The sequence below is a fragment of the Mobula hypostoma genome, chromosome 11 (assembly GCF_963921235.1).
Source record: "Mobula hypostoma chromosome 11, sMobHyp1.1, whole genome shotgun sequence".
NCBI classification, from domain to species: Eukaryota; Metazoa; Chordata; class Chondrichthyes; order Myliobatiformes; family Myliobatidae; genus Mobula; species Mobula hypostoma.
Window position 1 is genome coordinate 55,747,463 of NC_086107.1, and position 13,843 is coordinate 55,761,305.

Genomic DNA, 13,843 nt, shown 5'->3' on the forward strand with positions numbered 1-13,843 from the left:
CAAGAAAACTGTCCATATCATGATTTTCTGTAGCAAGAACCCTCGTCCTATATGCACAGGTTTCTTTCCAATGAGCAAATTTTATTCTGCATATCAGATTTTTGGGTAGCGATTTGTGAATACTGTAAGGGCAAATTTCCGTTAACCAAATGGCACAATGGGGGGGTGGTGGTGGGGAGGAGGTGTCACCAGAAAGATGTCGTCTGATGAGACTAAAGTAAGGAATAATTATGAGAAGTTTCTATATTAAAAATTATATTCTCATCCTTGCTGCCTAACGAATACAAAATTATATCCAATTGGACATTCTTCACATTTCGGTCTGGGGAACCCCTGTCTATAAATGGAGATATCAATACTAAGGGTAATCCTGTCCTCATCTGATATCCTCCTCAATCACTGGATGTTGTCCAGGAACCATAACATTGAACCTTCTGTCCCACTCATCCAAAAGTATTATCTTCTGCATTTCACATCTAGATTTTCAGGCAAAGTATTCGCAGATTTTACAGATCTGAATGGAAGCAATGTGCTGCTTGGAAATGAGAGCACAAGTGAGATGGAACGTTGGGTGGTGATATCAGAGACAGGTTGAATTTCCCCCTGTATGGAGATATATGTTTACATTCCACTCAGCAGAACAGAAATACATGTCCGTTCATGGCCTCATCTGTCATAATGAGGCTCAACTCAGGCTGGAGGAGCAACACCTCATATTCTGTCTGGGTAGCCTTCAGCCTGAAGGCATGAATGTCAATTTCTCTAACTTCTGGTTGTTTTTACCCTCTCGCCCTTCTGTCCTTTTCTATTCCCCATTCTGGCTCCCTTCTTACTCCTTCTCCTCACCTGCCAATCACCTCTCTCTGGTGCTCCTAGTACTTTCCTTTCTCCCATGGTCCACTGCTCTATAAAATTCTTTCTTCTTCAGCACTTCATCTCTTCCACCTATCACTTCCCAGCTAGTTACTTCATCCACCCACCTTCCTCCTCACCTGGATTTACCTATCACCTGCCAGCTTGTTCTCCTTCCCCTTCCCCCCACTTTCTTATTCTGGCCTCTTCCCCCTTCTTTTCCAGTCCTCATGAAGGGTCTCAGCCTGAAAAATCGACAGTTTGTTCCCCTCCATAGATGCTGCTCAACCTGCCGAGTTCCGACAACTTCTGCATGTTGCGCAGAAAGATCCCAATTTACCAACCCACGAGGTGGTAGAATGTTTGCTAGTTGTTATAGACAATCTGGAGCAGAGTTGCTGGGACCACTTAAACCAAATCAAACTGCATTGACTTAAGTAGCTTGACACTGTTTTTCGACAATTGTGTGAAGTGAGCCCACACAAGAAAACAAGCTCTGGACAAGAAAATCTAAATTTCCCATTAGCACTCTGACTTTATACACTGGAATTTAAATGGAGTCCTTTGAAAGCTCCAGCACTCTCAGACACCACAGCATGTAGTTTCAATATCACTCAGTTTTCTTCATAGCAATTGCTGTTTGTTCAGCTTTCCCATAAACACGTATATTTAGTTATCATTTCAGATAGAAATACTAAGACCATAAGACATAGGAGCAGAATTAGGCCATTCAGTCCATCGTGTCTGCTCTGCCATGCCAGCATGGCTGATTTACTATCCTTCTCAACTTCATTCTCCTGCCTCCTCCCTGTAACCTTTGACACCCTGACTAATCAAGAATCTAACAACCTCCACTTTAAATATACCCAATGACTTGGCCTCAACAGCTGTCCCCATGGCAATGAATTCCACAGATTCACCACCCTCTGGCTAAAGATATTCCTTCTCATCTCTGTTGTAAATGGTCGTCCCTCTATTCTGAGCCTATGCCCTCGGGTCCTAGACTCAACCACTATAGGAAATATCTTCTCCACATCCACTCTATCCTGGACTTTCAATATTCGATAGCTGTCAATGAAATCCCCTCTCATTCTTCTAAACTCCAGTAAGTACAGGCCCAGAGCCATCAAATACTCCTTATACATAAACTCTTTCATTCCCAGAATCATTCTTTTTAACCTCCCTTTGGATCCTCTCCAATGCCAGCACATCCTTTCTTAGATGAGGAGCCCAAACTGCTCACAATACTCCAAGTGCAGTCTGATCAATACCTGATAAAGCCTCAGAATTACAGCTTTGCTTTTGTATTTTAGTTCTCTCAAAATAAATGTTAACATTGCATTTGTCTTCCTCACCACTGACTCAACCTGCAAGTTAACCTTTAAGGAATCCTGCATACGGATACCAAGTCCCCTCGCACCTCTGATTTTCGAATTTTCTCTTCATTTAGAAAATAGACTACACCTTTATTCCTTCTACCAAAGTCCATGATCATACACATCCCTACACTATATTCTATCTAATCTGTCTAAGTCCTTCTGCAAACTTCAACACTGTCTCTTCCTCCACCTATCTTCGTATCATCCACAAATTTGGCACAAAGCCATCACATCCATTATCAAAATTATTGATATCTAACGTGAAAAGAAGTAGTCTCAACACTGACCCCTGTGGAACACCACTAGTCATCGGAAAACAATGAGAAAATGTCCCCTTTATCCCACTCTTTGCCTCTTGCCAGTCAGCAAATCTTCCATGCTAGTATCTTTCCTGTAAGACCTTGGCTTTTATCTTGTTAAAAGCAGCCTCATGTGTGGCACCTTGGAGTTATAGAGTCATAGGAAACTACAACACAGAAAGAAGCCCTTCAGCCCATCCAGTCTGTGCTAAACCATTTAATCTGTCTAGTCCCATTGACCTGCACCCGTACCATAGCCCTCTATATCCCTCCCTTCCACGTACCGATCCAAACTTCTCTGGAACATTGAAATCAAAATCACATCCGCTACTTGACTGGCATCATGGCATCTTGTCCCACACTCTCACCATTCAGTGTGAAGAAGTTTACCCTCATGTTCCCCTTAAATATTTCACCTTTGACTGTTAACCCATGACCTCTGGTTGTAGTCTCACCCAACCTCAGTGGAAAAAGCCTTCTTGCATTTACCTTATTAATACCTTCATAATTTTGTATACCTCTATCAAATCTCCCCTCAATCTTCTACATTCTAGGGAATAATGTTCTAACCTATTTGATCTTTCCTTATGCCTCAGGTCCTCCAGTCCCAGCAACATCCTAGTAAGTTTTCTCTGTACTCATTCAATCTTATTTACATCCTTCCTGTAGGTAGGTGACCAAAACTGCTCACAATACTCCAAATTAGGCCTCACCAACGTCTTATACAACTTCAATATAACATCCAAACTCCAGCACTCAGTACTTTGATCTACGAAAGCCAATGTGCCAAAAGCTTTTTTAATAATGCCATAGACCTGTGATGCCACTTTCAATGAACTATGGACCTGTATTCCCAGAACCCTTTGTTCTTCCACACTCCTCAGTGCCCTCCCGCTCACTGTATAAGACCTACCCTGGATGGTCCTCCCAAAGTGCAACTTCTCACACTTGTCTGCATTAAATTCCATCCGCCATATTTCAGCGTATTTTTCCAGCTAGTCCAGATCCCACTGCAAGCTTTGATAATCTTCCTCGCTGTCCACTACACCCCAAATCTTGGTGTCATCTGCAGATTTGCTGATCCAGTTAACCACATTATCATCCAGATCATTGATATAGATGACAGACAACAATGGATCCAGCACTGATCCCTGTGGCACTCCATCAGTCACAGGCCTCCAGTCAGAGAGGCAACCACCTACTACCATCCACTGACTTCTGCAACAAAGCCAATGTCTAATCTAATTTACTACCTCATCTTGAACGCTAAGCAACTGAACCTCTCTGACCAACCTCCCATGTGAAACCTTGTCAAATGCCTTGCTAAAGTCTATTAGACAATAGACTAATCACTGCCTTGTCCTTGTCAACTTTCCTGGTAACATCCTCGAAAAACTCTATAATATTGGTTAGACACAACCTACCAAGCACAAAGCCATGCTGATTATCCCTAATCAATTGCTGTCTATCCAAATATTCATATATCTGGTCTCTTAGAATACCTTCCAATAACTTCTGCTCTACTCATGTCAGGCTCACCAGCCTATAATTACCTGAGCTATTCTTAGAGCCTTTCTTAAAGAATGGAACACCATTAACTATCCTCCAATCCTCCTGTACCTCACCTGTCACTAAGGATGATTTAATCACCTCTGCTACTGCCCTTGCAATTTTTACACTTGCCTCCCAGAAGATCCAAGGGAACACCCTATCAGGCCCTGGGGATTTATCCATCCTGATTTGCTACAAAACAGCAAACAGCTCCTCCTCTGTAATCTGTATAGGGTCCATGACCTTGCTGCTGCTTTGCCTCACTTCTATAGACTCTGTGTCTGTCTCCTGAGTAAATACAGATGCAAAAAAAATCAGTTCAAGATCTCCCCCATCTCATTTAGTTCCATAAATAGATTACCATTCTGATCTTCCAGAGGACTAATTTTGTCCCTTGCAATCCTTTTGCGCTTAACATATCTGCAGAAGTACTTAGGATTCTTCTTCACCTTGTCTGCTAGAGCAACTTCATGCCTTCTTTTAGCCGTCCTGATGTTTTTCTTAAGTGTTCTGTTGCATTTCTTATACTCCTCAAGTACCTCCTTTGTTCCTACCTGCCTATATCTGTTATGCACCTCTTTGTTGTTTTTAATCAAGGACTCAATATCTCATGAAAACAAAGGTCCCCAAAACGTATTATACTTTCCTTTCATTCTGACAGGGCCATATTTTGAGTTTGTACTCTCAAAATTTCACTTTTGCAGACTTCTTACTTACCAAGTACACCTTTGCTAGAAACAGCCTGGCCCAATCTGCACTTGCCAGATCCAATTTAGAATCTCAACCTGAGAACCAGCCCATCCTTTCCAATATTTGCGATGTCTCTACAAATTTGTTCCTGTGCTAAATCCTGTGGACTGCTGGTTGGTCAATAATATAGCTCCATTAACATGACCGTACTTTTCTTATTCCTCAGTTCCACCCATAAAGCCTCACTAGGTGAGTTGAGTCTGTCCTGACTGCCGTGGCATTTCACTGACTAGTAATGCCACCCCTCCCATTCTATCATGTCTAGAAACATGGAATATTGAGCTGCCAGTCCTGCCCCTCCTGACACTATCATAATTCCATGTGTTGATCCAGGTCAAAGACCTTCTTAAAATCCAACCAGTTCCTGTCTCATGCTTCTTTAATTCCCTTTTTACACCACTGCTGATACAAATGACTTTAGCTTCTGACTGTCAAATTTCTGGGTGAATTCTATCATATTATAACTGCTTCCTATGGATTCTTTTACCTTAAGCTCTCTAATCAAATGTTTTCCCTAGTGGGGTCAACCACAAACTGCTCTAAAAAAAGGCCATGTCATAGGCATTCTACAAATTCTCTCTCTTGGGATCCAGCATCAACCCAAGTTTTACAATCTACCTACATGCTGAAATCCCACATTATTATTATTATTGCCCTTTTTGCATGCATTTTCTATCACCCGTTGAAATCCCATCAGGGTCTTTTTACCCTTGCATTTTATTAACTCTACCCACAAGGATTCTACATCTTCCAATCCTATATCACCTCTTTGTAAGGATTTGATTTCATTATTTTACCAATAAAGCCATTCCACCCCCTCTACCTTCCTGGCTGTCCTTTCGATACAATGTGTATCCTTGGATGTTAAGCTCTGAACTATGGTTTTCTTTCAGCCACGACTTGCTGATGCCCACAACGTCATACCTGCCAATTGCTAACTGTGCTACAAGACCATCTACCTTATTCCTCATACTGTGTGAATTCAAATATAAAAACTTCAGCCTTGTATTTATCACCCTTTTAGAATTTGACCCCATGTTACATTTAACTTATCCCACTGACTGCAATGTTGCCCTATCATCTGCCTGTCCTTCCTCACAGAATCACTGTGTCCACTTGAATACCAACTACCCCATCCTCAACCCTATCACTCTGGTTCCCACCCTCTGCCAAATTAGTTTAAATCCTCACCAACATCTCGAGCAAACCTGGCTGCAAGGATATTGGTCTCCTTTGATTTCAGGTATAACATGTCCCTTTTGTAGAGATCACAATGATCCAAAAATCTGAAACCCTGCCCTTTGTACCAATTCCTCAGCCAAATCAACTTATTCTTACCCTCACTGGTGTGTGGCACAGGCAGCAATCCGGAGATTACTACACTTGAGATCCTGCTTTTAAGCTTTCTATCTAACTCCCTATGAAATAATAATTTGGGTATGGAGAAAATGAAAATAAAAAATAAAATTCTGACAAAATAAGTCAATACTGATATTTTAATGGTAACACATAAATTGTGACAATCCATTTTCTGTGTAGGAAAATGTTTCAAAACACTTTAAGAGAAAAATCCTGTATATTCTTAAACTACTCATCCTCATTGGATATACTTCTACTGCTTTAAACCGATCCACCCTGTGCATTCTCAATCACCCCCCCATCTAAAACTAACATTCTTCCCTCACCCTCCTTCACCACCTCTTCAACCCAATGCTCTCCTGTACCACCCTGCTCCACCATCACTTCAAATTGATCCTCGTCTGTACATCCCTCTGCCTGTTATTCTTCCCTCAACCTCCTCCACTACTTCTTCAAACTAATGCCAAACTCCAAGGCAGAGTACAACGTAAATGGCAGAATACTTGGTAACGTGGAGGAGCAGAGGGATCTCAGGGTACATGTCCACAGATCCCTGAAAGTTGCCTCACAGGTAGATAGGGTAGTTAAGAAAGCTTATGGGGTGTTAGCTTTCATAAGTTGAGGGATAGGGTTTAAGAGTCGCGATGTAATGATGCAGCTCTATAAAACTCTGGTTAGGCCACACTTGGAGTACTGTTTCCAGTTCTGGTCACTTCACTATAGGAAGGATGTGGAAGCATTGGAAAGGGTACAGAGGAGATTTACCAGGATGCTGCCTGGTTTAGAGAGTATGCATTATGATCAGAGATTAAGGGAGCTAGGGCTTTACTCTTCGGAGAGAAGGAGGATGAGAGGAGACATGATAGAGGTGTACAAGATAATAAGAGGAATAGATAGAGTGGATAGCCAGCGCCTCTTCCCCAGAGCACCACTGCTCAATACAAGAGGACATGGCTTTAAGGTAAGGGGTGGGAAGTTCAAGGGGGATATTAGAGGAAGGTTTTTTACTCAGAGAGTGGTTGGTGCATGGAATGCACTGCCTGAGTCAGTGGTGGAGGCAGATACACTAGTGAAGTTTAAGAGACTACTAGACAGGTATATGGAGGAATTTAAAGTGGGGGCTTATATGGGAGGCAGGGTTTGAGGGTCGACACAACATTGTGGGCCGAAGGGCCTGTAATGTGCTGTACTATTCTATGTTCTATGTTTATGCTCCCCTGTATCATTCTCCGATGCTTTCTTGCACACCCTTCTCTGCAAAGACATGGTGAGCCTCATTGACCATCTGCATACTAATGTTCATCCACATTCCCTTCAACGTAAGCCATACTCCTTCACTCTACCCATCAACCTGCTTTTCACATATCGGGCTCTGCAAAACACAATTCATCTTTTGAACATGCTTGTTTTATAAATCACTGAGATATTATGTCACTTCTCAATCTGAGCTGCAGGATGAGCTAAATCCCTTAAGGGTGATTTCCAACATTGGTTTTGTGCACGTCATGGAATGTGAGAAATGCAGTTCCATTTGAGTAGATGGTGTTAATTATGTGTTTAATACTCAAAGGAAGATGGGTCCCTGCTCCGATCAACGATGGACCATGAGGCAGATTATATCAGCTGCAGTTGTGCTTTATTCACAGGACCCACTTGCAGCGGTTCACGAAGGCAGCTCATCACCACCTTCTCAACGAGGGGTGGGCAATGCTGGCCATGCCCATATCCCGTAAATGAATAAATAAAAAAAAAGGCGGTGACTCAGCTCCTGCTCCATCCATAAGTAATGGGCTGAGAATAGGTGGCACAGTACATAGTGTTTTTTAAAGATTAAAGTCTGTCACGAGCCTTGTGGCCCATCAGGCCAGTGCTTATGCCGGTTTCTGTGGCGTGAAGCGACTGAGAGTACGAGACTCCCTCCCCCCCCCCGAGAGGATGCCAGTCTACCACGAGGTTAACCCCCAACATCTTTTTTTGCCGGTACCCATTCTCAGCTGTGCAGACCGGACCATTGTGTGGTTAGGTGCCTCGCTCAAGGACCTAACTGCTGCCCTGGCCGAGGCTTGAACCCACGACCTTCAGATCGCTAGTCCAACGCCCTAACCACTTGGCCACACGCCACACAGTACATAGCGTTTAGAGTAACACTATTAAGGCACCAGTGACCCAGTTTCAATTCTGCCGCTGCCTCTAAGGAGTTTGTACATTCTCCACATGACCGCACGGGCTTTCTCTGGGTGTTCCAGTTTCCTCCCACATTCCAAAAACGTATGGGTTATAGGTTAATTAGTCACATAGGTGTAAATGGATACTGTCGGATCATTGGGACACAAAGGCCTGCTACTATACTGTGTCTCTAAATAAATGAAAATAAAAATGGTTGGCACCCTACTTCACTCACGTGTTACAAATTGTGCCACAGCTTTAGCCCAATTGCCCGAGTTTTACTGCTGGAAAATTTCCCGTGTTTGTATTAATCGATTAAAAAAAAGTGAAAATTCCTTAGTGAGGCAATACTGCTATATCAGATGATAATTAAGTTACCCTGAGACAGGACTGCAGTACAGTTTAATAACATTGTTTGGAACCCTTTGGTCAAGTGCTCAGGAAACTTGGCAGTTTCCAAAAAACCATCCGTACTCATTGGGCAATATATCATGAGCAACCATAATCACTTAACCAGGACCTCCTCTGGCCATAAGATCATGAGATATCCAGAAGTACTAGAAACATCCAAGTTCACTTTAGCCTCTGTCAAAACTGAACATTCACAGCTTTTTTCTGATTTTCCATGGATTTATTATCACAAGCATATGTCATGAAATGTGTGGTTTTGTGGCAGCTGTACAGTGCAATGATATACTAGAAGTCATAACAGGAAATTTAAAAAATAAGGAGCGTAAAAACAGCGCAAAATAAATGAGGCCATATTCATGAGTTCATTGACTGTTCAGAAATTTAATGGCAAAAATTTGAGGAGAAAAAGCTGTTCCTAAATTGTTGAGTGTGTGTCTTCAGCTTCTTGTACTGTGCCTCCCTGACGGTCTTAATGAGAAGATGTCCTAGAAGGCGACTGTCCTCAATGATGGATGCCACCTTCTTGAGGCATTGCCTTTTGAAGATGCCTTCGCTGGTGGGGAGGCCCATTCCCACGATGGAGCTGAGTTTACAACTTCCTGCAGCTTTCTCCGATCCTGTGCATTGACCCCCCCCCCCCGCCAATACCAGATGGTGATGCAACTAGTTGGAATGTTCTCCAGGGTAGATCTGTAGAAATTTGTAAAAGTCTTTGGTGACATACCAGATCTCCTCAAACACTTATGAAATATAGCTGCCGGTACACCTTCTTCGTGATCGCATCAGTATGTTGGAGCCAGGACAGATCTCTAGGGATGCTGACACCGAGCTACTTGAAGCTGCTCACCCTTTCTGCTGTTGGCCCCTTGGCGAGGACTGGTGTGTGTTCTTCCAGCTTCCCCTTCCTGAAATCCACCAACAATTCCTTGGCCTTACTGACACTGACTGCAAGGCTGTTTCTTGTGACACCACTCAACCTGTGAATCTATTTCAGTCTTGTACGACCCCCTGAGATTCTGCCAACAACACTGGTGGCATCAGCAGATGTATGGGTGATGTTTGAACTGTGCCTACCCACATGGTCATGCTAAGCACACATTCTTGAGGTCTGACTGTGTTGATGGCCAGTGAGGAGGAGATGTTATTTCCAATCTACACTGATAGTGGGCTCCCGATAAGGAAGTGAACAATCCAGTTGCAGAACATCAGGGGTACAGAGTCCAGATTTTGAAGCTGTTGATTAGTACTGAGGGGATTCTGGTGTCGAATGCTGAGCTTTAATCAATAAAAAGCTGTCTGACATAGGTATTGCTGTCATCCAGAAAATCCCCTGTAGACCCATTGTGGTGGTAGGCAAACTGCAGGAAGTCCAGTTCTTTGCTTCACAGGAGTTAATTCAGAATCAGAATCAGGTTTAATATCACCAGCATTTGTCGTGTAATTTGTTAGCTTTGCAGCAGCAGTACAATGCAATACATGATAAATACAGAAAAAAACTAAATTACAGTAGGTATATGTATGTATACGGTAATAGGAAGTCTGCAGTCTTGCACTTTGGTAGAAGAAATAAAAGTGTAGATTATTTTCTAAATGGAGAGAAAATTCAAAAATCTGAGGTACAGAGGGACTTGGGAGTCTTCATTCAGATTTCCCTAAAGGTTAATTTGCAGGTTGAGTCGGTGGTGAGTAAGGCAAATGAAATTTTAGCATTCATTTTGAGAGGACTAGAATATAAGAGCAAAAAATTGCAATGTTAAGACTTTATAAGGCACTGGTGAGGCCTCATTTGGAGTACTGTGAGCAGTTTTGGGCCCATTATCTCAGAAAGGATGTGCTGACATTGAAGAGGGTTTAAAGTAAGTTCATGAATATGATTCCAGAATTGAAAGTCTTTTCACATGAAGTGCTGGCTCTGGGCTTGTACTCACTGGAATTCAGAAGAATGGTGGGGGGTGATGGGGCAGGGATCTCATTGAAACCATTTGAATGTTGAAAGGATAGAGTGGATGTGGAGAGAATGTTTCTAATGGTGGGGTAGTCTAAGACCGGAGGACACAGCCTCAGTAGAGGGACATCCATTTAGAACAGAGATGAGGAGGAATTTCTACAGCCAGAGAGTGGTGAATCTGTGGAATTTTTGATTAGTCAGGGCATGAAGGATTACAGGGAGAAAGCAGGAGATTGGGGCTGAGAAAGAAATGGATCAGCCATGATGAAATGGTGAATTGAATTTGATGGGCCAAATGGCCTAAATCTGTTCCTAAATCTTATGGTCTTGATAGACATGAGTGCTACTGGGCAATAGACACTGAGGTAACTCATCCTGCTCTTCTTAGTATAGCTGATACTATTTTGAAGCAGGTGAGAACCCCTGACTGAAATAGCATAAGATTGAAGATGTCCTTGAACACTCCAGCCAGTTAGTTGGCACAGATTTTTAGCGCCCTGCCAGGTATACCTTTGGGGTCTGACTCCTTCTGACATCGGCAGCTGAGACAGACATCACAGGGTTACCAGATGCCTCAGGGACTCACACAGGTATAGTTTCATTCTCCCTTTCAAATCATGCACCAATGGCATTGTAAAAAGCATTGTTTGGTACTTTCAGCAATGTTGGGTGTTGAAAAGCAGCTGAGTTGGCTCAGTTAGCATATAAACTGAATGTGCGGCAACTATGTAAACTAGCTAATCAGTAATTACATAATTTATACTTAAATCTCACATGTATTAGTTCAGATTTTTTTTGGAAGCCACTCTACCAATGAGTAAAATTTAGTAAGGAATATACAGAAAATTTGACAAATTTAGTACTCAGAGTGCAGCTCCAATCCAACATCAGACTGTAATCAGGGAGCAGCTGCAGAAAGAGGAACAGAGCTTAGACCTGAAGACATTGCCTGTTTCTCTCAGAGGTGTTGCCTGACATGCTGAGTGCTTCCAGCACTTTTTTTTAGTTAATTAACCCCTGCCATTTTTTAAAATTTTGATTTTCATTCACTGCAGTAAAACAGATCCCAAAAAACCCACAATGTATTCAGGATATATTAAACTTGACCTGCTAAAATGCAGAATTTAGCATCATAAAAATACAACAAACTTAAATAGACTTCTAGTGCTTGGAATCCAGTCTGGCTTTTCTACTTGAAGTTCATTTTTCTATAATCTCTGTTGCCTCGCCCTTCCTTCACTATTATATGTCACAAAAAGACGGCACTACATTGCTTGTCTGAACCAAAAGCTCAACAGCACAGACAGGAAGCTGTCATTTCTGATAAATGCAACTTTTGTATTCACATTCGGAAAATCGCCGAACTGTGGCAATCGCATGCACTCACTGAGGACAAACGGTTTACATACAGTAAATAACTTGCTGCCACAAATATCCTTTGCAAAAGGAAGTTTTCTCCAGGTAGACTGCACTTCAGAAGCTTGTGTAGGTTCCTGTGTTCCATTGGGTGGGATGGGACACAACAGGGACTGAAAGGGGAAGATACCTGCTACAATGTGATCATCTACAGATGGATATTGTTCTGCCTAGAACCTCCTATGTAGTTAAGGGTTGAACATATAGCTGTCAATGGATTAAGGAGGAAGGAAAAAAATCAAAAAGTGAAAAAATACATTCAACTTAACACCCAAGCAGCACTGTACACAGCTACTTTGTACTTCCCCCTGGAGCCTTACTGCATGAATATAAGTATTTGGCAGGCATTGTGTAAACACCCTCCCATGTGCCAGTACGTGAGTCACCCTCACATGATGCAGCCTGGTGCCTTAAGTTTCACTCTCATTATTAGTATGGCATACCACAAGTATTTTCTTAAGCTCAGACAGATTCCCAGGGATAGCAGATGACAAGATCAAGCACTATGGCTGATACAGTACTGCCTGAGGGATTGATGATAATTAGGAGCACTAGCACAATCCCCGCGGTCCAGAGAATGACCCAGTGCCGGTGAGTTCCTGAATCACCACGCTTGTTCAGAAGGAATGGCTCGGCATCGAGGTGAGCAGTACAGACAATTTGCACACAACACAATATAACATCCTGTTTCTTTCCAGCAAAGCTCTAAATTGTCATATTCAATTACAAGTGTTTAAAAATAAAAGAACAACATATTGTTCTAAATGAGGCAACAGTTGCACCAAAAAATACAATCTGTACACCACCGGCACTTTCATGCTCCCACTTCCCACCACGCTGCTGCAATGACCAGGAATTCCCACTTTCACACTCACTCAGTCTAGGATCTGACTTACTAAAACTTGAGCATTTTATTCACATGACGAATCATTCATCTGGCATGTTAACAGTTGTTCTCTCTCCACATACTGATTGTTTCCACCATTCAGTTCTTATCCCAGTTTCCACTGTCCATCAAAGTTGCTGGTGAACGCAGCAGGCCAGGCAGCATCTCAAGGAAGAGGTACAGTCGATGTTTCAGGCCGAGACCCTTCGTCAGGACTAACTGAAGGAAGAGTTAGTAAGAGATTTGAAAGTGGGAGGGGGAGGGGGAGATCCAAAATGATAGGAGAAGACAGGAGGGGGAGGATGGAGCCAAGAGCTGGACAGTTGATTGGCAAAAGGGATATGAGAGGATCATGGGACAGGAGGCCCAGGGAGAAGGAAAAGGGGGAGGGGGGGAAAGCCCCGAGGATGGGCAAGGGGTATAGTCAGAGGGACAGAGGGAGAAAAAGGAGAGTGAGAGAAAGAATGTGTGTATATAAATAACGGATGGGGTACGAGGGGGAGGTGGGGCATTAGCGGAAGTTAGAGAAGTCAATGTTCATGCCATCAGGTTGGAGGCTACTCAGGTTGGAGGAACAACACCTTATACTCTGTCTGGCACATATCTGATTCATTGTGGCTGTGAAGATTACAGGCCAATTGTCGGTAAATTAAAATAGAAAATAGAACAATACTGTAGAACAACAGCCCTTTGGCCTAAGATGTCTGTGCCAGTCATGGTGTTAATTTAAACTGCACATTTGCCTGCACACAGTCTATGTCTCTCAACTCCCTTGGCTGTTCATGCATCTTAAACGTCGCCGTCACGTCTACTTCACCTCCCATGC

At 42.8% G+C, this 13,843-nt stretch overlaps 1 protein-coding gene across 1 annotated transcript in view; it reads right to left on the reverse strand.

The window, feature by feature from the left end:
* sigirr (single immunoglobulin and toll-interleukin 1 receptor (TIR) domain) overlaps positions 1 to 13,843 on the reverse strand; it is a 40,119-nt gene that overhangs the window by 24,595 nt on the left and 1,681 nt on the right. The window lies entirely within an intron of this gene.